General features: G+C 47.8%; 1 pseudogene; it reads right to left on the bottom strand.

The window, feature by feature from the left end:
- Positions 1-5,300: 5,300 nt before the first annotated feature.
- On the bottom strand, positions 5,301-19,654 carry LOC123146196 (uncharacterized; annotated as a pseudogene).
- Positions 19,655-27,178: the final 7,524 nt, after the last annotated feature.

Here is a 27,178-nt window from a genome sequence, read left to right as displayed (position 1 = left end):
CCAAAAAAGGCCAATGGAGGAGATAACATGTTCAGCTGTGCTCACTCTCAGAAACATATTTTCCCTAATTAGGCTCAATGCTACATCTGGTCACATTATGTACAGGGGTAAAAAGGTCTTTTCACGTGCACAAAATGAACTAGAGTGTCATATAGGGAAAGAAATTAAGACTATAGGTCATATAGGGAAGAAATTTTTTCCAGTATCAAATAAGGAACACAATTTTAAGGGGGTGTCAAATAAGGAATTCTCTCTTAATGGATTGTATATCTATCCCATGTTTAAGGATTAAAAAAGACTACATGCGAGTGAACTTTGTGGTGTTGCCATCTCATGGTAGCCTTCGGTCTCTTCATGGACTATGTCCTGGGCACAACGAAGACGTCCAAATTTTAGTGCCAGCCATGTCGGTCGTAATTTTGAATCACCAAGAGGCACCGACAACATCATTGAGTAATTAAAACAGACTAACGAAGCCCATAATCATATACTCCCCCGTTTCGAAATATAAGGTGGTTTAGGTTTTTCAATAGTCAAACACGGGCATGTTTGACCCTTTAGAAAAAAATACTATACAATACCAAATTTATACTATTAGATTACCGAAAAAGACTTACGTCCCGCTTTATAAATAAAGCAACCACCAAGCACAAAGTCAACAAGGTATTATCCACAACACACATACGCAACGCCCCGCTTTATACCATTAGATTAGATTCATCATGAAAACTATTAAATCGTTACAACTTATATCGTGGAACATTGGGAGTACAGTACAAGATCTGATGCCTGTAGCAGGGTGGCAGGGGTAGCTATCCAAATGTAGCTGCTAAAAAGGATTACAATCAAGACATATTATTCCTAGCTGGCTAATTTAGTAAAATCTTGCACAATATAAACTAAACTATCACCGCTCAAATGTAATGCAAAGGCCTCCCACAGAAGAAAAAGAAAAGGAAAAATACAAAGTAAAAAAAAGTTAGCTATCAACATAGGCAGAATATATTGATGGCTATATTGACAGTCAAAATTTTACGGAAATGTTAACGCCCACACGTGTGGGCGTCTGGCAACTCGACCACACGCATCCATCATCGTTCAACAATTTCTGCACGGATCTTGGCACATTTTGCCTGATTTTGTATGCCACGTAGGACAAGTCGTGTGTGTGATGTGTGAGAGTGTTCGCCCACATGCCGGTTGCCCCCCGCGGTCAACGGTTGTCACTCGGAGGCGTGAGGTGGAACTGCTCTGCACCCGCACGCCACGCCCGAACTATGGTTGCCGTCAACTACGTCGCGCACTTCGCCCCCTCCCCTCACGGTTCCATTTACTATCCACTTCATTACTCACCCAACCCACCCTGCAGTTCATTCGATTGGAAGAGAAGGCGAGAGGAGAAGGCGGCGGCGGAGGCGGAAGAGTCGACGGAGTTCGCGGCCATCGATGGTGCTTGCCGGACCGGAACGGCCTCGCCGGAGCGCCTGCAGATTGAAGGTAATGCTCGCTCCCACTCTCACAATCCTTGCCTGCATTTTTCTCCCCTTCCCTCGGTGTTCGATGCTTCGCTCGAGATTCGTAGAGATTCAGGCGATTTGGCGATGCGCCGGCGTTGCCGCCGGCGGCGGAGTCCCATGCTTGCCGTTTTCGATGGCACTGGGCAGTTTCGTCGCCGCCGCGGTGGCGGTCTCGCCGGGGTGGTTCTGCCTGTTCGGAGACACACACTGGTTGTGCCTTGAGATTGGACCGTTGTTTTCCGGTCTGATAGTTGCGCATTGCTTCGAATTGGTATTTGCGATCAGTTCGGGGAGATTTTTGGGGATGAATTTCAAGTCATTATAGTTGCCATTGAACCCTAGATCTAGTTAGTTGTTTTCCAAAACTGCAGTATGAAGGCAAACGCGATGGTTTGAGTAACTATCATGACTGTATGGCAACTAATTTTTCTGAATGAATGTGATAGTTGCCACAAACATGCTTTTCCATGCGGCAACTATTTTCTTGAATGACTGTGATAGTTGCCACAAACATTCATTCCCATGCGGCAACTAATTTCCTCAATGACTGTCATAGTTGCCACAAACATGATTTTTCCATGTGGCAACTAATTTCCTGAATGACTGTCATAGTTGCCACAAACATGCTTTTTCCATGTGGCAACTAATTTTTCCTGACTAATTGTGATAGTTGCCACACTGTAGGAATGGTAAAGTACAGTAAATCGGTGGTCACTGCAGTTTCAGTAACCAATTAGACTGGATGGCAACTAATCTGCACATCAACTATGCATGTTGCCATCTGGATAGTATATTCTTGTGGCAATAGAGTATGAACACACTGTGGCTGTTGCCATGTTGTAGACAGGATAATGTGGCAAATTGGCTGCATAACATGGCAACTAATTTGCACATCAACTGTGTCAGATGCCATATATATGCTTTCCATGTGGCAAGTCTTTGTCTATTGCCATGTTACAGTCAGTACAATGTGGTAAATTCATTGTACGGCGGACGCAATTTTCGTGTTTCTGCCATGCTGACTTGTGATATCTGAACACAATGTGGCAATTTTCAGGTTGTTCATTAGATGTTTTTCATCGCTTTTGTGCTATCTGAACACACTTGTGATATTTGTGTTGCATTTTAACATGGCAATTTCAACCTAGCACATTTTTGCCATTGAAACACATGGCAAGTCATTTGTTGTACGAGGACAGGGTGTGCGCTGCCACATGTTAGGTTTCTGCAGTGGAGGATTTTGTGACTTTCTTTTCGTACTATCTTATGCTAACATGGCAACTTCAACATTTTTGTTTTTAAGTGCATTTACGATCTGTACATTTTTTTCAAATGTAACCAATGTGCTTAATTGCCACATTTATGTTTTCAACAATCAAAGGGGGGGTGCGTGCGTGTTCATATGATATTTTTGCATTCACTATTTGACATTTTTTCACTCGAGCCCATGCGGCAAGGACATTCTGTTAGGTGGCAACTGCTTACTTCCTGCAATTTCATTTTCACAGTGACAATTTGGTCTGTTCTTACCTCAACAGAATGGTTCGCGGCGATCATCAAAACGATGATGATGATTTCATGGATCCACCACAGCGGAATCGGGCAACTGGACGGCGAAAAGAGGGCGACGAGGTAACTGTCCACACACCCTCTTCCTCCTGCATATGTTATTGGTTGCCACCTCGAGCTTTGCAGTCGTCTGTCATGAACTAAAATTTCATGACAGTGAAAACATGGCAACAACTAATCATTTGTCTATCTTTTGCAGAAGAAGAAACGTACTTGCAACAGGGCCTCCCAGGAACGGTTGACTTCATTGACTGACAGATTTACTGACGATCAGAAGGGAGCTGCTGCTGAGATGGGTATGCAGGCTATGATGAATGTCCGGTGCACGGATCTAGTCAACCCTGTGTGCGACTGGCTTGGTGAGATTTACGACCCCCCTCTAGGGAATTTGTGATTCCGGGACGTGGAAGACTGCCGTTGGACGAGGAATCCGTGTTCTGCACTTTGGGTGTGCCCCGTGGACAAATCAAAGTCCCGTATAAGGTCAATAACAAGATCGAGGAAACGTTGTTCCCCCGTTTGTTTCCTGGGTTGGAATCCATGCCGAACACGTCTGTACTGGCAGATTCGCTGCAGGCCATGACAACACATGGCGAGGTTTTTAAGATGAAACTACTCATGTACCTCATCTCAGTTGTTTTCGCGCCGACCACTTCTCTTCGCCCAAGCAAAAAATGCTTCCCCATCCTGGTGAATGATCTATCTTTACTACATTATTTTTCCTTCAATTTTTTTGCTCCGATGTCATGTGCAAGCTAGTCACCGCCAGTGTTTTTTGATGTTTTCCCATTTGATTTTCTGATGCGGCAACTCGTTCTGAATTTTGTGCGGTGCAGGCGAATCTAAAAGATGTGAAGAACATGAATTGCTGTAAGTTCATTGCCGACTTCCTACATGATGTATTCTCAAGCAAGATGTACTAGAAGGGTTGTCGACTACATTTAATGGTATTTTTTACCAGTCCTTTCTGTGAACACTCTTTTTTAACACCTTTTTATTCATGCATGGCAACCTGATCATAACAAGATGGCAACTGCCATAATGACAATATGGCAATTGTCATCATGACAATATGGCAACTGCCATCATACTACGATGGCAACTACCATCATGACAATGTGGCAACTGCCATCATGACAATATGGCAACTGTCATCACACTATGATGGCAACTAGCACATACAGATGGCAACTTGTTCTTTCTCTCTTTTTTCATGCACTTCAACTTGATGATCATAGGAACATATATATTATCCTGTTTTTTCGTAAAATACCATGATCGCAACTGATATTTCTTTCTTTTTAAAATTATTGTACATCAGCTCATGTACGTCGACTGTCTTGATCTGTCCACCGTGGATTTCACTGGGACAGGAGGCCCGCCGCCTACGCACAAGTTTGCTGTTTCTGCGTGGACTATCGATGCTGTCAAGGCTGTGCTTGCTGCGGACAGGATAACTGATACCAAATATGGAAAACTGCAGGTTAGTTCTGGTTTCTTTATCTACACGGCATTCTTACAAATTTTTGCGGCATAACATATCGTCGTGTGGCAACCGTCTGTGGTTATCGTCGTGGGGAGATAAGGGGTGTGGTTTGCGGTGGGAAGGCCCTACGGATCTGCCCTACGGATCTGCTCTGGTTGCCATGGCAACCAGAGAAGGCCGGCGATGGAGGTAGGGGTTCGGGAGGTGGGAGAAGATGGCGGCAGTCGGAATTGGGGATCGACCATAGGCCGGGACGGCTGGGTCGTGCAGGCTGCTGGGTCCTCTGGCCCGGACGTGCGGGCGGGATTGCCACACACCGGACGTGCGGGCCGTGCCTTTGCGCGCCCGGACGCGGTTGTGCGGGCTGGTTCCTATCCATGCCACACGAGGCGTGTGGCACAACTATCCGATACACCACACGTGTGGCAGTTATCGGCGTCCAAATTTTAAACATAAAACTTGCCAAACTGTGATTCCAAAACAGAACTACACCATTGCAAGCGAACTGAAAGAGTAGATAGTTCCTGGTGATGTTCTTCCAGCTCCAATAGTCCATGACTCACAACAATCAATGTTAAACAACAGTTAGTTCCATATACCATAAATAAAGACACACACACACACACACACACACACACACACACACACACACATATATATATATATATATATATATATATATATATATAAAGACATTTTTCGAAAGAAAAAAAACCCATATATAAAGACATAATATTGCAGTCAAGACTACAGCAGGTACATTTCCATCACAAGTCCAACAAGATAACAGTAGTCACGGGGAGCCTATTTAGTTCCATGAGATTAAGTACATTAGCAACCTCTAGATAGCTCAACTTGTCATATAGGCAACAAATCAGAGTCTACAGCTGAAATATAATTGCATCAAACACTACTTAGCTCCATGAAGAGACGCATTAGCAACCACTACATAGGTCAATTATAAGCATAGGTGCATCAAAGTTCGCAATTCAAATAAGGACCAGTTGACCTTGATAAGCATCTTAACAGCACCACAGGTAATTTCATCTTCCTCTGCACCGTTCACATGTGGAGTGAAATTAATGGTTCGTGTAGCAGAGGCAGTTGCCACATCACTAGCCTGGGTAGCAATAGTTAATAAAAGCATATCCTTCATTCCAATAGTTACAACACGGCGCCACAACTGGAGCATTCCAGTACCATCACAGATTACACCACCTGCTTTGCTATCATGAAGCACCAGGCGATCCTGAATCCTGGAGGTGCAAGCTGTCATTTCTCCATAGAAATCTCCTTTGAGAACCTTGATTTCAAGGGTAGCCTCCACTGCAAGTTTAACAACTGCAAATTTCACCTCTACAGTGCTCAGCCTGCTATCGAGGTCTTCACATCCAACATGACCATGTTCCTCCCCTCCCATTAATATGCCATCAATCACACACAGTCCCTTGCTAAGTTCTTGGTCTTTCTTCCCTTGGTCATCCTTGATCTTAAGATCCACCTCAAAATATATACTATCTAGTAACACTAGTCCTCGAGTTGGTCCAGTCAAGATCAACGATTGATCCTATGAGAAAAGGTCACATAACAGATTAGCAGTAACCTCATCTGGATAACGCAATGGAAGTAAAAACAAGCATCGGAGGAAAGTTGTTGTCATGCATGCAAGTATAAAACTGTTTTTAAAGATTTGTACTGATATCTGATTGTATGTGAGCATGTTCGGTTCTAATCTGCTCCATACCATATTCAAAGCATTTTTTCTTATGATATCATGACCACTCATTTTTTTAATCTTACTAAGGGCTTTTTTGGTACAAAGGATATTCATACATGTTTGGGAGGATTTAAACCCTTAATATTTTTTCCTATGTAGGTTGTTTGACTTGTAAGATTGAATCACATAGGATATTTTCCTACCGATACCTTTGCACTACAAACCACAAATTTCAAACTGAATTTTACATCGACTCAAACCTCTAGGAAAGAAACCTTTGTTTATGTTATTGTGCAATCAAACAAACTTTGGCAAAAATAATGCCACTAAAATCCTGCGCTTTTTTCTATTCATGCCTTTTTGGAATTCTGTGATTCAATAGGCCCTAAAATTTACAAGGAAATGGAAGGTTGCAACCTCTGTTCCACCATAACCATGCATTATTCTTATGCTTAAACATGTGTAAACAACAAGAATACATTTAACTATCCTTGCGTATTATTATGAATACCAAGACATGATTGTATGACGATCCAGCCATACAAAACAACAAGCATAAGCTTCATTAACAATACTTGCGTATTTTTATGAATGAATACCAAGAGATTGCAACCTATAATCTGACGATTAAAAAGGGCAACCTGGTGCACGTAGCTTCCGCTTGCGCAGGGTCCGGGGAAGGGTCCGACCACTTTGGGTCTACAGTACGCAGCCTTTCCCTACATTTCTGGAAGAGGCTGTTTCCAGGACTCGAACCCGTGACCTCATGGTCACAAGGCAACAACTTTACCGTTGCGCCAAGGCTCCCCTTCAACCTATAATTTGATGATTGAGCCATACAATTTCCAACACCCTATAATTTATTCCCGGAGCAGAAATGTAAAAGAACTGACTAGCCAAGGAAAAAAAGCGGCCATCACCGCACAATGAGAAATGACTTGTCGTAAGTAAGTATATGGTCTTCAAAGAAAAGCTGTACTACCTCTGAGTTGATGAGCTAGTAATCCTCTCTATGGCGCCGGAACAGATAGACACACTTGAAATCGAGGTAATCTCTTGCAATCACGGTACCATACACCTTTAACGGAAATCCCATATCCGAAGAGGCTATCTTCACTGTGGGATGTTTACAGAGTCAGACACGTCGTACACCTGTCTTCCGAGTGAGTTGGTGTATTTGGATGGTGTTTTGTGAGTGTATCGCATTGGAGCCAGAGGAGCTGCGTGCGTGCGGTAGGAGAAATCAAAATCGCATTGGAGGGGCAATTAAACATGCATTACATGGGGGAATCAGGAGGAATTGGATTTGGGACTTACACTCCTGGTCGATGTCAAATTTGGACATGTCCCTGTTGTAGAATCGGGTGTAGCAGACTTCCCCCGTCTTGGGATCGCACTCGCGGATCCTGTCGATCACGGCCTGATGCGCTTCCTTTCTCCGCCTCAATTTCTCCATCTTCCGCGCATGCTCCGCCGCCTTCTCCTCAGCCTCCCGCCGCCGCCTCTCCGCCGCTGCCGCCGCTTCGGCCACAACCTCCGCCTCGTCGTAGAAGAAAGGCTCTAAGCAGCCACTCTCGTCTACTACCTCCTCCACCCCTAGGCCGCCTTCCGCCATGAGAACACTTAGGTCGCCTTCCGCCATGAGAACGCCGCCGAGGTCGAGCAAACCCTGTCGCAGCTTCTTTTGAGAGACTGCATCGCGGCTCTCGGACTGGTAGGCCCATTTTTTCTTTCTAAATTTTAAATGAGCAATTAAAATCAAGTCTCAACATTCATACAGAAGGATATAGAATAGCAAAATTGCGAAAATCGAATCCAAATAAAAAAAAAGTCCATTTTACTACCCTGAACAAAGTTGGTGGTTCACATAACCCCCTGGTACCGTCGATGAGGGTTTAACCATCAAACCAATCTCATGTATATGTAGTGATGCACGGGACTCGTCTAACCGTGTCCGTGGTCTTGACGACCTGTCACTTATTCTGGTTGGTGAGGCCGTCTAGTGCTCGGCTGTTAAGGCCGCCGCACATTCTTCCGCGCGTAGAGAACGCTCAATATTTCCACTAACTGTGATGGTGCCGCGTGGACCGGACATCTTAAGCTTGAGAGAAGCGTAATGCGGTACTGCATTAAAACGAGCGAAAGCCACTCTTCCGAGTAGTTCTTGATAGCCACTTCGGAATGGAGCGATGTAGAAAGTTAATTTTTCGCTTCGGAAGTTGTCGGGAGAACCGAATACAACCTCTAGTAATAGAGAGCGCGTACAGAGGGCCTCTGGACCTGGTATTACTCCCTTGAAGGTAGTATTACTATGGCTTATTTTTGTCGGGTCTATCCCCATTTTGCGGACTGTGTCCTGATATATCAAGTTTAGACCACTGCCGCCGTCCATAAGGACTCGTGTGAGGTCGTATCCGTTTATTGTTGGGTCTAACACCAAGGCAGCCAATCCTTCATGCCGGATGTTTGTCGCGTGATCCCCGCGAGTGATCGGGCAGACCAACCAGGGGTTGAACTTAGGAGTGACGGGCTCTATGTCACGTATGTCTCGGAGTGCATGTGTGCTTCTCCTCTTCGTCACATGGATCATGTTTACTGTTTTAACCTCTGGTGGGAATTTTTTCGGTCCTCCAGTGCTTTGCTGGTGTGACGCACCCGATTCAATTGTACACTAATCGTACACGCAAATGTGTACGATCAAGATCAGGGACTCACAGGAAGATATCACAACGCAACTCTACAAATAAAATAAGTCATACAAGCATCATATTACAAGCCAGGGGCCTCGAAGGCTCGAATACAAGAGCTCGATCATAGACGAGTCAGCGGAAGCAACAATATCTGAGTACAGACATAAGTTAAACAAGTATGCCTTAAGAAGGCTAGCACAAACTGGGATACAGATCGAAAGAGGCGCAGGCCTCCTGCCTAAGATCCTCCTAAACTACTCCTGGTCGTCGTCAGCGGGCTGCACGTAGTAGTAGGCACCTCCCGAGTAGTAGTAGTCATCGTCATGGTGGCGTCTGGCTCCTGGGCTCCAACGTCTGGTCGCAGCAATCGAGTATAGAAAGGGGAAAAGAGGGAGCAAAGCAAGCGTGAGTACTCATCCAAAGTACTCGCAAGCAAAGAGCTACACTACATATGTATGCATTGGTATCAAATGGAATAAGGGTATAATATGTGGACTGAACTGCAGAAAGCCGGAATAAGACGGGGATAGCTAGTCCTTTCGAAGACTACGCTTCTGGTAACCTCCATCTTGCAGCAGGAGAAGAGAGTAGATGGTAAGTTCACCAAGTAACATCGCATAGCATAATACTAACTGATGATCCTCCCCTCGTCGCCCTGTGAGAGAGCGATCACCGGTTGTATCTGGCACTTGGAAGGGTGTATTTTATTAAGTATCCAGTTCTAGTTGTCATAAGGTCAAGGTACAACTCCAAGTCGTCCTGTTACCGAAGATCGCGGCTATTCGAATAGATTAACTTCCCTGCAGGGGTGCACCACATTTCCCAACACGCTAGATCCCCTTTGTCCGGACACACTTTTCTGGGTCATGCCCGGCCTCGGAAGATCAACACGTCGCAGCCCTACCTAGGCACAACAGAGAGGTCAGCACGCCGGTCTAAATCCTGTGCCATAGGGGCCTGGGCCCATCGCCCATTGCACACCTGCATGTTGCGTACGTGGCCGGAGAGCAGACCTAGCAACCTCCATTACAAAGGAAGTTGCGTTACGCGGTCCAACCCGACGGCGCCGCTCAGTCGCTGACGTCATGAAGACTTAGGCTGATACCACGACGTCGAGTGCCCATAATTGTCCCTGCGTAGATGGTTAGTGCGTATAGGCCAGTACCCAGACTCAGATCAAATACCAAGATCTCGTTAAGCGTGTTATTTTAAAATAACCACGGACACCGACCAGGGCCAGGCCCACCTCTCTCCTAGGTGGTCTCAACCTGCCCTGTCGCTCCGCCACAAAGTAACAGTTGGGGGCCTTCGGGAACTCAGGCCCACCTCTACCGGGATGGAGCCACCTGCCCCTTCAGCCCCCAACATCGGAATCACTCGCAGGTACTCCTACGAGCCGACCCGACTTTAATCACCACCTATATAGCATGTATATATGTATAAGTATATACCCGTGATCACTTCCCGAGTGATCACGACCCGATAGTATAGCATGGCAGACGGACAAGAATGTAGGGCCATGGATGATAAACTAGCATCCTATACTAAGCATTAGTATTGCAGGTAAAGGTAACAACAGTAGTAGCAAGGACAAGCTATGCATCAGGATAGGATTAACGAAAAGCAGTAACATGTTACACTACTCTAATGCAAGCAGTAGAGAGTAGAGTAGGCGATATCTGGTGATCAAGGGGGGGCTTTCCTGGTTGCTCTGGCAAGAGAGAGGGGTCGTCAACACTGTAGTCGTACTGGGTAGTAGCGGCGTCGGTCTCGGTGTCTAGAGAGAGAAGAGGGGGAAGAAACAATAAATATAATGCAAACAAAAGCATGACAATACATGACATGACAAAGCGTGATGCTAGGTGTGCCCTAACGCGGTACGAGGTGGTACCGATGAAGGGGGAAAACATTCGGGAAAGTATTCCCGGTGTTTCGCGTTTTCGGACAGATGAACCGGAGGGGAAAAGTTGCGTGTTTTCTATGCTAGGGATGTGTGGTGGACGAATGCGCTGCGTATCCAGATTCGTCTCGTCGTTCTGAGCAACTTTCATGTACAAAGTATTTTCATCCGAGATACGGATTATTTTATATTAATTTTCAAAGTTTTAATCATTTTCTAAATTATTTTAATTTGAAAATTAAATGTAAAATTGCTATGGGTACACATAAGTGTACCCACAGATGGGCTTGTGTGGCTGACTAGTAGGCCCAGTTGACTTGGTCAACTGCCCAGTCAGTAGAGACTGACCGGTGGGCCAGTCAAAGTCAACAGCCCAGAAAGCATTGACCGTTGACTTGTCCAATTGACCAGTGGGTCCCTAGTGTCATTGAAACATGGACTAACTAACAGTTTAAGTAGTTATTAGGTTAATTAAACTTAATTAGATTAATTAAACATGATTAGTTAAGTTAATTAACTTGGTTAATTAATTAATTTAATTATTAATTATATTGTTATTTTTATTTTTAAAAAAACATTCTAGGTGTGGGGCTCGCTGTCCAGTGGCACAGATGCCAATCGGGGCGGTTACGGACACTGGGGCGCAACCCGGGGCGACAAGGGAGCCCGCCTGATGACGCGGGGCGAGCAGGGGGGTCTGCTGGCATGGGCCGGCTACAGCGGACGCCGGCCGGTGAGTAGAGGCAGGCAGGGGGGCCACGGCAGTCAGCGCGAGGCCATAGCCATGGCCGGTGGCGGCCTCAGCGGGTGGTCGCCGGCGGGTGCGGCCAAGGAAGCGGGAGGCGGGATCGCGCCGCGAGCAGGGGCGCGCGGCCAGGGCACTAGCAGGTAGCGATGGCAGCGCAGGGAGGGGGCACAGCAGGAGAGCAGCAGCAGAGCTGCGGGAGTCGGCGCGATAAGGGGGGGCAAGGCAGGGCCTGGTCTATGCGGGCGCGTGGCCAAGGCGCACGCGGGCGGGCGGCGAGCGCGGCCACAGCAGTGGAGGCGCGCTGGCCGGCGAGCAGGGGACGGTCCAGGCGCGGTGCGGGGTGGATGCCGCGGCCAAGGGCATGGCCGAGCGGCAGCGGGCGCGGGCGGCGGGTGCGTGAGCGGCGGTGACCGCGGGGAAAGGAGGAGGGGGCCTCACAGGGTGGTGTAGGGGTTCGGGCAGCGAGTGTTGAGGAGGAGGTCGGGGCAGCAAGCACGACGCAGACGAGGTGGCGCGGGTCGGGCGGCGTCGGCGAGGCGACGGGTGGACGACAACCCGAGGCAGGGGCGCAGCGTCGAGGCGGCGGGGGCGTCCAACAAGGCGGGGCGACGGGAAGAGCGGCTTCGGGCGACGGTGATGGGTCGGCCCGATCCGATCTGGATCAGGTGAGAGGGAGAGACGAGGGAGTGGGGGGAGTGGGTGCGGTCGTGGGGGGGTTAGGGTTTCGCTGGGGGGTTATAGGCCAGGGAGGGAAGCTGGGCCGGCCTGGCAATTTCGGCCATTTGGGCCAAGTGGCCCAGGGGGTTTCTATCTGTTGTTTTATTTTATTTTTATTTATTCTTTTCTGTATTATTTTAGTTCCACTTTGCTATAGTTCAGATAAAATACAAAACTAGTTCCTAATTTAGTTTCACAAATATGTCACTGCCCATTAGTTCGCGCAATTAAATAAATTAGCTTAATATTTTATTAACTGAAAAAGGCATTTAATCATTTGTTTCTGCTACTGTTTTATTTATTTCGGAATACTTAAACATTTTGTAAAAGTGTGGTTACTTCACCAAAATAATGTATGGATTATTCCGCAAACCGAACGTTTTAGTTTTAATGTTTGAAAACTTTTGATGTTTGCCATTAACTCAAATTTAATTTGAATCATTTTGAACAAACGCGAGATTATCAACAGTAACCGAGGTGACGTGGCATCATTAACAGAGGTTCACTATAGCTTAATTATCCGGGCGTCACAATTCTCCTCTACTACAAGAAATCTCGTCCCGAGATTTTAAGAGATGGAGTAAGGGGGAAAGATCTGGTCACGAAATTGTAACGAATCTTCTCAGTCTTGGTTGCTCTTCTCGAAGAGGTCGATCCATAGCGTGGATTTCTTCATTCCTATGCGTCATTGCATCATGCTGAAGTTGTCATCCTTTCTTCAGGATCTCCATCATACTAACGAATAGGTAAGGGGCAGCTCTACAACGATAGGATTATAAAGGAAAATCATCTGGGAGCATCCCAAGAATTAACACATGAGTATCTCTCGAGTTGAACAAATGAAACACATCGAGAGAAAAGTAAGAAGGTACCATAAGCAGTTTCAAGCGGATAGACAATCGTTATATGCCTAATCAGAAGGTGAAAGGGTTTTCAAGGCAACAAGAATAAGTATTGCGTCTAATATCAGAATAGATCACTAGGGAGGTGACTCGTCAAGTACATACATAGCTAGGCACGAGAAATAACTTTGGAGACAGGGATATACAGAAGAGTCGGGTTTTGATCCTGTGGAACTGTGGGTTATGGCCCACCATGTGGGTTAAAGTAAGAGGGGCAGCGACATCTTGCATGGTCATGATAGCAAGGCCTGTCAGAGGATAGCCTATGAATTATGTCAGCAACAACGTCGGTACCAAGGGCGAGGGACGAAGAGAACCATTCTCTTGCTCGTGGAACGAGGCGGACCAATAGGCAAAGTTCTCGTCCATCGGTGGCTACCAAAATGTTATCAACAATAGTAACAGGTTCTTACTGACAGAGTTGTACACCGAGGTGCTTACAAAAACAGTGACTTAATACTGCTTAGATCATATAAACCTCAAGAAGGTTAAACAAAACAATGGAAAGGAAAATGTGTTTAAACACATATTTCAAGGGTATATCCTTTCCAAGGACAAGCGGATCATGATATCCATGACATGATAGAAAGTAGAAAATCATTTAGGTAAGGGGGGAGGAATCTCATGATATTACCCATACAACGGTGTTAGGATAAATGCTAAAGAAAATTTAGCATTGTGCTTCAAATGCTCTTATTGAAAATCGGATTACTACAGACATGCTTCGAGATAGCATTGACATTGCCTTCAAGCAAATGTCAGACTTTGGATACGCGAAGGATTCATCAGGAACAACTTGTAGAATAAGTCTTACAGTTTCCTCACAGAAGAATGGATAGCCTTGCTGAAAAGGAAACTATAACAATAGGGCCTCCGGCCAGGTGTGCTAGGCATGACATCATCTTACCGGGTCATATAAAGACCAATGTTATAACTATTGGAAATATGTCCCAATCATCATATCTGACCGAGATTCAGATCTGATTGGTGCCAGGATGCCTCAGACTCAGGATGCCTGAGAAGAAAAGGTGCAACACAATTGACGATTCGATATTGTAAGATTCTCGGGAGATTTACTATGGAAGCGAGTTTCAAAACAAGATTTCATCATTAAAACCAAGGAGAGGATGAAGAGGTGGCTGATGAACTCAGCGACAATTCAGTGAGATTTTCAAAAGATGGATTTCCACACTTATGTGAACAAGGAGATAACATTTGTCGGATCAAATGATATAAGGATGTATGCTCGAGGAAAACATACACAGTTAAGCATTGGTTGAAAAGTGCACCCAAAATATGGTCTTAGGTAGCATGATCAATGTTAGAAAGATGATTCAACAACCAATAGTCTAAGAATGAAATATCGACCATTAACTTGAAAGCAATAGGGTTGCTAGAAGCAGGAAGAAGTTTGTATTGAACGGAAGGCAATAAAGTGGTCGATGATAACACAAATCATTGAGGGCAAGGATGGTACTTCTCATCATGAATTCAATTGATATCCTGGAAGGGGTCAAAATGTTGATGAAGATCATGACACATTTGTCAAGAGGTTTCATGAAGATATAATCGCTCATCGACGACATCAAGTCAAAGGAATGATGAAGCAAGAGGTTATCGGAACCATGGGTACGACACGAACTCGAAACCAAGCTTGTTGTTCGAGGTGGAATGATAAGACAAGGAAATCAATGCAAGCTTAGCTCAGCGTAAAAGATTGTGTTCCGGGAAGATCCAAGATAATCTCGAGATACCAGGGGGATAATACTCGACGAAAGATCAAGGTAAAGGTTGGACTGGTGTATTGATCCACAGAAGACAAGTACTTAAACTTGCCCGAGAAATGGGATCTAAGAAGAACATAGGGTCGAAACCATGATTATAAAAGAATCAATTCACCGATACCAAAGGATATTAGATCAAGGAAATAGTTATTACTACAAGAAGCTCCCATGATAAGTTCCACATCGGGTCCATGGGCATGAACACAAAGTTCAAGGTCGACTCCCACTTATTCAATGCATAACCTTTCATTCACTTCTCGTCTTGATAAAACTGTAGTGTTGGAATTTTATTTGGTAGAACACCGGAAAGGTATGACTTGTGAAAACTTCTGGGTTCTCACGGATTAGGGGAAGGCATAGGTTCAACCCATCGGGCATCTTAGTAACATATACCACAAGTTTCAAAAGTAAATACACAAGCTCGAAAGAAGAGCCTGGTTGGCCAAGCAGAGGATACAATTTACCAAAGGCATTATGTGTCAGGGGAAGAACTCACAAGGTGATAGAATATGAAGGACACTGTCGGATAACAATCCAATAATGGATCGGGCGATCCACAACAGAGCCAATGTGAGTATCAGTACTCACCTAGAGGAAGAAAGAATGCAGAGGCATCAGATTCAAGAATCACCTGATTAGTCTGATGCTTAAATAGAAAGAAATTACGGTTTCCAAAACGAAGGATCAGAAGCAGACGCTCTGATCAAGGACGGATAAGTTGGATAGACCAGAGGCACATTTGACGACAAATAGTTTGGTCGAGAACCAGCTCATGTTCAAAATGATGTCTGAGCCGGAAAGATAATTTATAAGGGTTGATTGATGATTGTGTGCATTCGCACACATGTCGAATCAATAGGATCAAAATGACGGTGTCAAAAGATACTAGTGAATATTGCTAGTGATATGGGAGCACCCATAATGTAAGCATACAAGTATTTGCAGAGCAATAGTTTGAATAGGAGGCTCAGAAGGTCGGATAGTATTTCAGAGTATCCTATGAAGCATACAAACAATTGGGGATGAACAGATACTCAATAAGTGCGAGGAATTTTCAATAGGGGTATTCATGTGGTAAAGAACTGCAAGGCAGTAAGCGTAAAGGATTTTCGGAACAACGGAGAGCAATTTAGGGCATCTTGTAATAACAAGAGCAACTGAGGATGAAGGTATGAACGACAACTGTAGGTAGTTATCCATAAGGGTATATCGGTGGTAGGGGATTGTAAAGTCGGTGTGCACAAGGGTCTCGGGAAAACCTCAGAGAGTATCTTCTGAATCTTCTGGTGCAGTCGGCGATCATCTGTGATAAGGGGATCTCCGGGTGAAAGTGATCACGAGATCCTAATGTTAGAGTTAGCAAAAATTCATTTAACCCGAATAGAAGGGAGATCAAAGTCCTGGAGTATAGACGAGGAGTAAAATATCCTAATACCACCCAATGGCGACGTGGGCCCATGGGCGGCACAACCATGTTAGTAAAACAGTTTTCATCGACTAGACTCAACTTCAGCCAAGGAGTTGGAAAGGGGGATTCCTACAGGCAGTCGGCTCTGATACCAACTTGTGATGCCCCCGATTCAATCATACACTAATCATACACGCAAATGTGTACGATCAAGATCAGGGACTCACGGGAAGATATCACAACACAACTCTATAAATAAAAAAAGTCATACAAACATCATATTACAAGCAAAGGGCCTCAAAGGCTCGAATACAAGAGCTCGATCATAGACGAGTCAGCGGAAGCAACAATATCTGAGTACAGACATAAGTTAAACAAGTATGCCTTAAGAAGGCTAGGACAAACTGGGATACAGATCGAAAGAGGCGCAGGCCTCCTGCCTAGGATCATCCTAAACTACTCTTGGTCGTCGTCAGCGGGTTGCACGTAGTAGTAGGCACCTCCCGAGTAGTAGTAGTCGTCGTCGACGGTGGCGTCTGGCTCCTGGGCTCCAACGTCTGGCGCAGCAATCGAGTATAGAAAGGGGAAAAGAGGGAGCAAAGCAAGTGTGAGTACTCATCCAAAGTACTCGCAAGCAAGGAGCTACACTACATATGTATGCATTGGTATCAAATGGAATAAGGGTATCATATGTGGACTGAACTGCAGAAAGTCGAAATAAGAGGGGGATAGCTAGTCCTTTCGAAGACTACGCTTCTGGTAACCTCCATCTTGCAGCAGGAGAAGAGAGTAGACGGTAAGTTCACCAAGTAACATCGCATAACATAATCCTAACCGATGATCCTCCTCTCGTCGCCCTGTGAGAGAGCAATCACCGGTTGTATCTGGCACTTGGAAGGGTGTATTTTATTAAGTATCCGATTCTAGTTGTCATAAGGTCAAGGTACAACTCCAAGTCGTCCTGTTACCGAAGATCACGGCTATTCGAATAGATTAACTTCCCTGCAGGGGTGCACCACATTTCCCAACACTCTCGATCCCCTTTGTCCGGACACACTTTTCTGGGTCATGCCCGGCCTTGGAAGATCAACATGTCGCAGCCCTACCTAGGCACAACAGAGAGGTCAGCACGCCGGTCTAAATCCTGTGGCACAGGGGTCTGGCCCCATCGCCCATTGCACACCTGCACGTTGCGTACGTGGCCAGAGAGCAGACCTAGCAACCTCCATTACAAAGGAAGTTGCGTTACGCGGTCCAACCCGGCGCGCGCCGCTCAGTTGCTGACGTCACGAAGGCTTCGGCTGATACCATGACGTTGAGTGCCCATAACTGTCCCCGCGTAGATGGTTAGTGTGTATAGGCCAGTAGCCAGACTCAGATAAAATACAAAGATCTCGTTAAGCATGTTATTTTGAAATAACCACGGACGCCGACCAGGGCCAGGCCCACCTCTCTCCTAGGTGGTCTCAACCTGCCCTGTCGCTCCGCCACAAAGTAAGAGTCGGGGGCCTTCGGGAACTCAGGCCCACCTCTACCGGGATGGAGCCACCTGCCCCTTCAGCCCCCAACATCGGAATCACTCGCGGGTACTCCTACGAGCCGACCCGACTTTAATCGCCACCTGTATAGCATGTATATATGTATAAGTATATACCGGTGATCACTTCCCGAGTGATCACGGCCCGATAGTATAGCATGGCATACGGACAAGAATGTAGGGCCATGGATGATAAACTAGCATCCTATACTATGCATTAGGATTGCAGGTAAAGGTAACAACAGTAGTAGCAAGGACAGGCTATGCATCAGGATAGGATTAACGAAAAGCAGTAACATGTTACACTACTCTAATGCAAGCAGTAGAGAGTAGAGTAGGCGATATCTGGTGATCAAGGGGGGGGGGCTTGCCTGGTTGGTCTGGCAAGAGAGAGGGGTCGTCAACACCGTAGTCGTACTGGGTAATAGCGGCGTCGGTCTCGGTGTCTAGCGAGAGAAGAGGGGGAAGAAACAATAAATATAATGCAAACAAAAGCATGACAATGCATGACATGACAAAGCGTGATGCTAGGTGTGCCCTAACGCGGTACGAGGTGGTACCGGTGAAGGGGGAAAACATCCGGGAAAGTATTCCCGATGTTTCGCATTTTCGGACAAATGAACCGGAGGGGGAACTTGCGTGTTTGCTATGCAAGGGATGCGTGGCGGACGAACGCGTTGCGTATCCGGATTCGTCTCGTCGTTCTGAGCAATTTTCATGTACAAAGTATTTTCATCCGAGCTACGGATTATTTTATATTAATTTTCAAAGTTTTAATCATTTTCTAAATTATTTTAATTTGAAAATTAAATGTTAAATTGCTATGAGTACACATAAGTGTACCCACAGATGGGATTGTGTGGCTGACCAGTAGGCCCAGTTGACTTGGTCAACTGCCCAGTCAGTAGAGACTGACTGGTGGGCCAGTCAAAGTCAATAGCCCAGTCAGCATTGACCGTTGACTTGTCCAATTGACCAGTGGGTCCCTAGTGTCATTGAAACATGGACTAACTAACAGTTTAAGTAGTTATTAGGTTAATTAAACTTAATTAGATTTATTAAACATGATTAGTTAAGTTAATTAACTTGGTTAATTAATTAATTTAATTATTAATTTTATTTTTATTTTTTTATTTTTTTTAACATTTTGGGTGTGGGGCTCGCTGTCCAGTGGCACAGATGCCAATCGGGGCGGTTACGGGTGCTGGGGTGCAGCCCGGGGCGATAGGGTAGCCCGCCTGATGACGCGGGGCGAGCAGGGGGGTCTGCGGGCGTGGGCCGGCTGAAGCGGACGCCGGCCGGTGAGTAGTGGCAGGCAGGGGGGCCACGACAGTCAGCGCGAGGCCATAGCCACGGCCGGTGGCGGCCTCGGCGGGTGGTCGCCGGCGGGTGCGGCCAAGGAAGCGGGAGGCGGGGTCGCGCTGCGAGCAGGGGCACGCGGCCAGGGCACTAGCAGGTAGCGATGGCAGCGTAGGGAGGGGGCACAGCGGGAGAGCAGCAGCAGAGCTGCGGGAGTCGGCGCGATAAGGGAGGGCAAGGCAGGGCCTGGTCGACGCGGGCGAGTGGCCAAGGTGCGCGCGGGCGGGCGGCGAGCGCGGCCACAGCAGCAGACGCGCGCTGGCCGGTGAGCAGGGGACGGTCCAGGCGCGGTGCGGAGTGGATGCCGCGGCCAAGGGCATGGCCGAGCGGCAGCGGGCGCGGGCGGCGGGCGCGTGGGCGACGGTGACCGTGGGGAAAGGAGGAGAGGGGCCTCACAGGTTGGTGTAGGGGTTCGGGCAGCAAGTGTTGAGGAGGAGGTCGGGGCGGCGAGCACGACGCGGACGAGGTGGCGCGGGTCGGGCGGCACCGGCGAGGCGACGGGTGGACGGTGACCCGAGGCAGGGGCGCGGCGTCGAGGCGGCGGGGGCGTCCAGCGAGGCTGGGCGACGGGGAGAGCGGCTTCGGGCGACGGCGATGGGTCGGCCCGATCCGATCTGGATCGGGTGAGAGGGAGAGACGAGGGAGTGGGGGGAGTGGGTGCGGTCGTGGGGGGTTAGGGTTTCGCTGGGGGGTTATAGGCCAGGGAGGGAAGCTGGGCCGGCGTGGCAATTTCGGCCATTTGGGCCAAGTGGCCCAGGGGGTTTCTACCTGTTGTTTTATTTTATTCTTATTTATTCTTTTCTGTATTATTTTAGTTCCACTTGGCTATAGTTTAGATAAAATACAAAACTAGTTCCTAATTTAGTTTCACAAATATGTCACTACCCATTAGTTCGCGCAATTAAATAAATTAGCTTAATATTTTATTAACTGAAAAAGGCATTTAATTATCTGTTTCTGCAATTGTTTTATTTATTTCAGAATACTTAAACATTTTGTAAAAGTGTGGTTACTTCACCAAAATAATGTATGGATTATTCCGCAAACCGAATGTTTTAGTTTTAATGTTTGAAAACTTTTGATGTTTGCCATTAACTTAAATTTGAATTTGAATCGTTTTGAACAAACGCGAGATTATTAACAGTAACCGAGGTGACGTGGCATCATTAGCAGAGGTTCACTGTAGCTTAATTATCCGGGTGTCACAGCTGGCGAGGTTCGTCCTCGTCTTCACTTGGTGTCTCCCCTCCCCCCTTGTGTTCGGCGTTTAGCTTACCGGCCTGCTTGAAGACCCAGCATTCTCTGTGGGTGTGATTTGCAAGTTTGCCGGGGGTGCCGTGAATCTGACATAGTTTGTCGAGAATCTTGTTTAGTCTAGATGGTCCATCCCAGCTGCCTTTGAAAGGCTTTTTTCGCTGACCTGGTCGAGAGCCCCTGAATCCGGCGTTGACCGCCGTATTATCTGGGTTGTCTTCTTTATTTCGACGCTTGTTTTTACTGCGTCGTGGTTTTCCATTGCCATCCCTGACTTCGGATGTGCTTGGGTCGTTGGTGCTACTGCGGGCTAACCAGCTATCTTCGCCCGCGCAAAAGCGGGTCATGAGGCTTGTCAGGGCTACCATTGTTCTCGGTTTTTCTTGGCCGAGGTGTCTAGCAAGCCATTCGTCTCGGACGCTGTGCTTGAAAGCTGCTAAGGCTTCGGTGTCCGGACAGTCGACGATTTGGTTCTTCTTAGTGAGAAACCTGTTCCAAAGCTTTCGGGCTGACTCTCCGGGCTGTTGAATTATATGACTTAAATCGTCTGCATCCGGAGGTCGGACATAGGTCCCTTGAATATTAGCCCAAAAAGCGTCCTCGAGCTCCTCCCAACTTCCAATTGAGTTTTTGGGGAGGCTTTTCAGCCAGTGCCGAGCTGGTCCTTTAAGCTTCAGGGGCAAGTACTTGATGGCATGGAGATCGTCTCCACGAGCCATGTGGATGTGGAGGATAAAGTCGTCGTACGCCTCTATGTTCACTGGTTTGAATCCTTCTGGGAATTCGTGGTCCAGCACCTCATCAGTGAAACATAGGGGGTGTGCGGCACCCCTGTATTTGGATGTATCATGGCGTTCGGACGGTTGTAGTATTCGGTTTTGATTTTGTGCCGGAGCACGCTTCCTAGATCCATAGATGGATCTGGTCATACTGGATTTTTGGCACAAGTCCTCACGTAGATCGTGTGTTGACTTATGTGCGACCTCGTTAGCCGCTCTATCGCGGTCACAAGGTGGTTGATCCGGCCGGTTGGCCATTTTATTTTTCGGTTGTATGGGGTCTAAGGCCTCATCGTCGAATTCGGGTAATAGTTTGCGCTTTGGATTGCTCTTTGTGTGGTAATCTCCACCATACTTTTCTTCGTTGTCGAGCACTTTGTTCCACCTATTGTTGAGCGTATTTTGTTCGGCTTTAAGCCTTTGCTTTTGCTTCTTCAGACTCCTCGCTGTGGCAATAAGCCTTCTGCGGAGGTTCTCTTGCTCCAAGTGCGTTTCCGGGATGATGTGTGCATCTTCTTCCGGATTGTTTTCCTCCCCAGAGGGGGTTTGATGAGGTTTATCCTCGGTGTCGCCGTGTTTGGACGTCGAATCCGTAATATGATCGCCGTTTGCAGCTGCATCGTGCTCTGCCACTGGGGCAATGTGGTCATCGTTTCCTCTAGAGTCGACTGGAGTGTTATTTTCTCTTGCGTTGTTATCGCTGTTTTTGCTGAGGCAGGATTTGGAGCGGCGCCTGCACCGACGGTTTGTTTGCTTCTTGGAGGGGTCATCCTCCGATGTCTCCTCCCGTTCCTCGTCATCATTTCCTTTGGGTGTGTCCACCATGTATATGTCATGTGATGAAGTGGTTGTCCAGTGCCCTGTAGGCACTAGTTCATGTTCCTCTCATGCATCGTCGTCCATGATGTTGATGTCTGCGGAGTCGAAATTGAGCATGTCGGTTAAATCGTCGACAAAGGCTACTAAGTGGGTGGTGGGTGGGCAGCGAATTTCTTCATCGTCCACATCCCATTCTAGCCGGACATAGTTCGGCCAAGGTTCCCCTGACAAGGAGAGAGAGATTTTAATGAATTTAGCACATCGCCAAAAGGCGAGTGCTGAAAGATCTCCGTGGAGGTGAACTCCATGATTGGCGCCTAATCGGATTCGATAGGCATGGATGCAGGCGGCTCGGAGTCCGTGGTTGGAGACGAATCCAGTGGTTCGGCAACACGGCTCTCGCAAGGGGTGAAGTCAGTATCCGGCTCCATCGCCACTGAGAGTGCGGCCTCCATGGAGGGGTCTATCCCTCCGTCCTCGGATGGCGCAATTTGCTCCGGATTGAAGGCCGGAGTAGTTGCAGATGCGATCTCCTGAACACTGTCCGATGGCAGAGTTACGTCATACTCGTCGTGATTGTGCGGCACACCTGACATGGGCTCGAATCCGTCTAAGATCAAGTCTCCGCGGATGTCGGCAGTGTAGTTTAAGTTTCCGAACCTGACCTGATGGCCAGGGGCATAGCTCTCGATCTGCTCCAAACGGCCAAGCGAATTGGCCCGCAGTGCGAAGCCGCCGAATACGAACACTACAAAAAAGACACATCCATGACATTTTGGGCCGAACGAAAAAAATTTCTGTCATACATATGACACTTCTATGACGATAATTGTGACAAAACCCGATATCATCATAGATGTGGTGGGCTCCTACTTCTATGACAAAAAATCATGACAGAAAATGGGCTTTTCGTCCTGGGCGGGCCGGAGACGCAGCTGCATGACATTCTTTGGGCCGTCCATGACGGAAAAAACCGTGGTAGAAGCGAGGGGGAGGAAAATTTCGGGGAGTTCCCGGTTACGGTGGGAGGTCGGGGCCGAGCGATGTGCGTTTCTCTCGTACACGTACGCGTGTGTGTGCGTTGGCTCTAACTGAACCCGAGCGAGGCGTTAGGCTCTAACTGAACCCGAGCGATTGCACTGCAGGCTACGCGTTACTGAACCCGAGCGATCGATCGATGGCTGTTAACTAAACCCGATCGAGCGATTCCTTGGCTACTGCTGCTAACTGAAGCCGGTCGATGGGATGAACAGTGAGCGTTGCGGGGGGGGGGGGGGGGGGTTGGATGAACAGTGAGCGGTGGCGTTGCCTCTGGATGAATAGGACCCTGTAGTGTGGTGGAGGGCTGGATGAACAGTAGACAGTGGAGGGGTGCCCGTGGAGGGGTGGATGAACAGGACCCCGTGGTGTGGAGGGTAGGGTGAACAGTAGACGGTGGAGGGGTGCCCGTGGAAGGGTGGTTGAATAGGACCCTGTGGTGTGGAGGGCTGGATGAACAGTAGACGGTGGAGGGGTGGTTGAACAGTAGCCGGTGGAGTAGTGCGCGGTGGAGGCTGGATGAACAGGAGCCCGTGGAGGCTGGAGGAGGTCGACGGTGGATGAACAGTAGCTCGTGGAGGCTGGAGGGGGTCGATAGTGGAGATGAACAGTATCCCGTGGATTCCCGTTTTGCGGTACGCCACACCCCTCCCGATGAACAGGACCCCTGTTTCGACCGTAGTGCTCCAACACAAGTCTGTTTCCTCCGTTTTGCAGTACGCCACACCCCTCCCAATCAACAGGACCCCCGTTTCGACCGTAGGAGGTCTGTTTCCTCCGTTTTGCGGTTCGCCACACCCCTCCCGATCAACAGGACCCCCGTTTCGACCATAGGAGGTCTGTTTCCTCCGTTTTGCGGTACGCCACACCCCTCCCGATCAACAGGACCCCCGTTTCGACCGTAGGAGGTACGTTTCATCCGTTGTGCGGTACGCCAGGCCTCGTTTCCATCGCCTCTTCTGTCCAAGCCCTCCCGATGAACACGACCACGCATTCCGTTCTGACCCATGAACACGACGACGACGTTGTTTCTCTGTTCCGACCCAACCATGTACACGAGCCCTCGCCGTACGTATGCGCGAGTAGGTGTTCGAGACCCCACCCGTATGTACACATACGTGGCCGTATTTTCTTTCTTGCACCCTGGCCGCTGTACGTACGTGTACATGCTACGTGCGCGCCTCTACTACGACATGTGCGTGCCTCTACATCGACCAGTATGTACGTACACGTTCGTGACCAGAATGACAACGCTACATACGCTTCGACCAGGTGGGTCCCAACTGTCAGGCACTTCCTTGCCTGCGAAGATGTAGCTGGTGGGTCCCAGCAGTCAGGGGGTGAATCGTTTTTTTTTTGCCCGGACGCACTTCCTTGCGTGCGAAGATGTAGCTGGTGGGTCCCAGCAGTCGGGGGGGGGGGGCGGTGGGTCCCAGCAGTCGGGGGGTGAATCGTTTTGGTTTTCTTTTTTTTGCCCGGACGCACTTCCTTGCGTGCGAAGATGTAGCTGGTGGGTCCCAGCAGTCAGGGGGGCGAATCGTTTTTTTTGCTCGGACACATTTCCTTGCGTGCGAAGGTGTAGCTGGTGGGTCCCAACAGTCAGGGGGAAACGTTTTTTTCGCGAAATACGGTGGCCCGTCCGATGGGTCCCTACTGTCAGGTGGAGGAATCATTATTTTCTGCATAATAAGGAGGCACTTCCTTGCTGCCGCCATGGACCCAACTGTCAGCCTCTCCACGTATAGTCCACGTCCGATGGAAGTCGTTCCTTGACCACGTTGACCACGCCGCACCGAGAGCACCAGGGCGCTGGACGATGGCGAGGCCTAGGAAGGGGATGACGTAGAGCCGGTCAAGACGCGGCAGTGGATGCCCACACGAAGAGGAGTATGAGGGTTCACTCGTTCGGCTGCGGTGTGAGGCTGCCGTCGCCACAGGGCCTGGCCAGCGGTGGGAATAGTAGGGGCGTTGAGGCCTCCGCGGTAGCACAGCCGGCCACGGGAGGCAGGAGCAGGCGGCACGACTGGCGCTGCTTTGGGCGGCTGGAGCAAGAAGACCAGAGGTTGAAGAAGCACTACGGCCGTTGGATGGACATTGTACGGTCACTACAGCTAGAATCGTTTATATTGACTAAGTTGACAAAGCCCTTGGTACGTCAACTTAGTAGGCCCACAGGTCAGCTTCCGAAACGGTGCGCCCCAGATGTCAGGGGGAGGAATCATTTTTTGGGCGGGTGAAGCTAGAATATCCGAGATTGAAGAAGAAGCACGGCATCCGTTGGATGGACATCCAACGGCCACTGCTGCTAGAACCGTGTGTTGACTATAAGTTGACAAAGCCTTGCATACGCGTTAACTCTGTTTTTTTAGGGGACGCGTCAACTTAGTAAGGCCAGAAGTGTGTGGCAGAGAACTTATAGCCCATTTGAGATTTGTAAGAATGTGTAGCCCATTTTTGAATTCTAATGGAATTTACTACAGCCCATTTACAATTTGTTAAAAGTACAACCCATTTCAACCAACCGTTCAAAACAGAATTCAATAAAATTTCCCACATTTTGATGGGATCCGAAATAATTTTATCTCGAAATTTCTAGTCAGATTAAATAAATTTATATTACGTAAAAATCCAACGAAACATTGCGCTCGCAACAATTAATGAAATTAAAATTTTCAATATCCAAAAATAATATTTTATAAAGTAATCACGTGTTTGGTGCATTTTTTATAGTTACTGCCCAGTTTTTATAATTACATCCCATTTATTATTTCTTAAAGCCCATTTTCTTGTTAAGCCTAATGCATCCCTCCTAGGAAAGATTTGCAGCCCAGCGGGGCGGAGAATAACAACTTGACCTTGCCTGGGTATTCCTAAAAAAAGTATAGCTGGGCTAGCCATTTTCAGCTTGAAAAAAATTAATATCTGGGCTGGATATCTGGCCTGGGCTAGACGGGCCACAGCCCGCCCAGTTAATACCTGCAGCGATGTTTTCATTATTGTTCAGAGGAGAAAAATTAATATCTGGGTTAAACATCGAAAAACTATGTAGTGCTCACACCTCAAAAACACAAATACTACTCGAGCTGCTTGGTCCCAGCTGTCGGCCGCTTCTTGTGCAATTCTCTCGTTTATTGACTACTACATAGGTTGACAATGGTGTGGGACCGTGATGTCAGGAAACCAGGGGGAAGCAAAATAAATTACTCCAGCGAGCGCTTCCACCTCTGCCTCGTTGTCTCCCGTGGAAACCCCTTTCCTCCCTTTTTTTTTGCTCGGGCAAGGACCAATGCATGCAGCATGTCCATGCGGTTATTAGGCAAGAAATAAAAGCGCTTTGCATGCTATGAATTACGATGGCCTGCATGGGTAGCTAATAAGGCATCCTCTTAACTATTGTGATTAAATGTTATGTTTAGAAGAGAGAAATATTCTTCTTTTCCACCAATCTACTTGCACCTAGGTCGTGATGCACCTTCTAATACGACTTATTCACCTAGGCGGAGGGAATATAGTTTTATATATATATATATATATATATATAATAAGGAGGCACTTGCGTACGTGAGGCTATGGACCTGGTGGGTCCCCATTGTCATCCTCTCCAAGTAAAGTCATCTCCTCGCCCGCGCGCGCTTTCCGCCCAAAATAGTCAGCGACGCCCGCCCCGCTTCCTGGTGCAGGCGATTGCTCCGCCTTCAAATGACACAAGTGTCGTCCGTCCGTCCATCTGCCGCCCACATTAATGATACGCGGTTGCCAAGGCGGCTACTCCGGCGCCACACGTCCGTCCCTCCGCCCGCCCACCATTGCTATATAAACTGCTGCGCCGGCCATAGCCACAGTCATCCGCATCCGTTCCCTTTCTCCTGTCCACACCATTACTGCCCACCATGGCTTCCTCGTGCTCCAGCACTCTTCGGGACGGGCGGACGACGGACCACAAGGAGATGGCAG

This window comes from Triticum aestivum, chromosome 1A, assembly GCF_018294505.1.
Source record: "Triticum aestivum cultivar Chinese Spring chromosome 1A, IWGSC CS RefSeq v2.1, whole genome shotgun sequence".
Classification (NCBI taxonomy): Eukaryota; Viridiplantae; Streptophyta; class Magnoliopsida; order Poales; family Poaceae; genus Triticum; species Triticum aestivum.
Note: the sequence above shows the minus strand (reverse complement) of the source record. Positions and strands in the feature narration are given on the sequence as shown.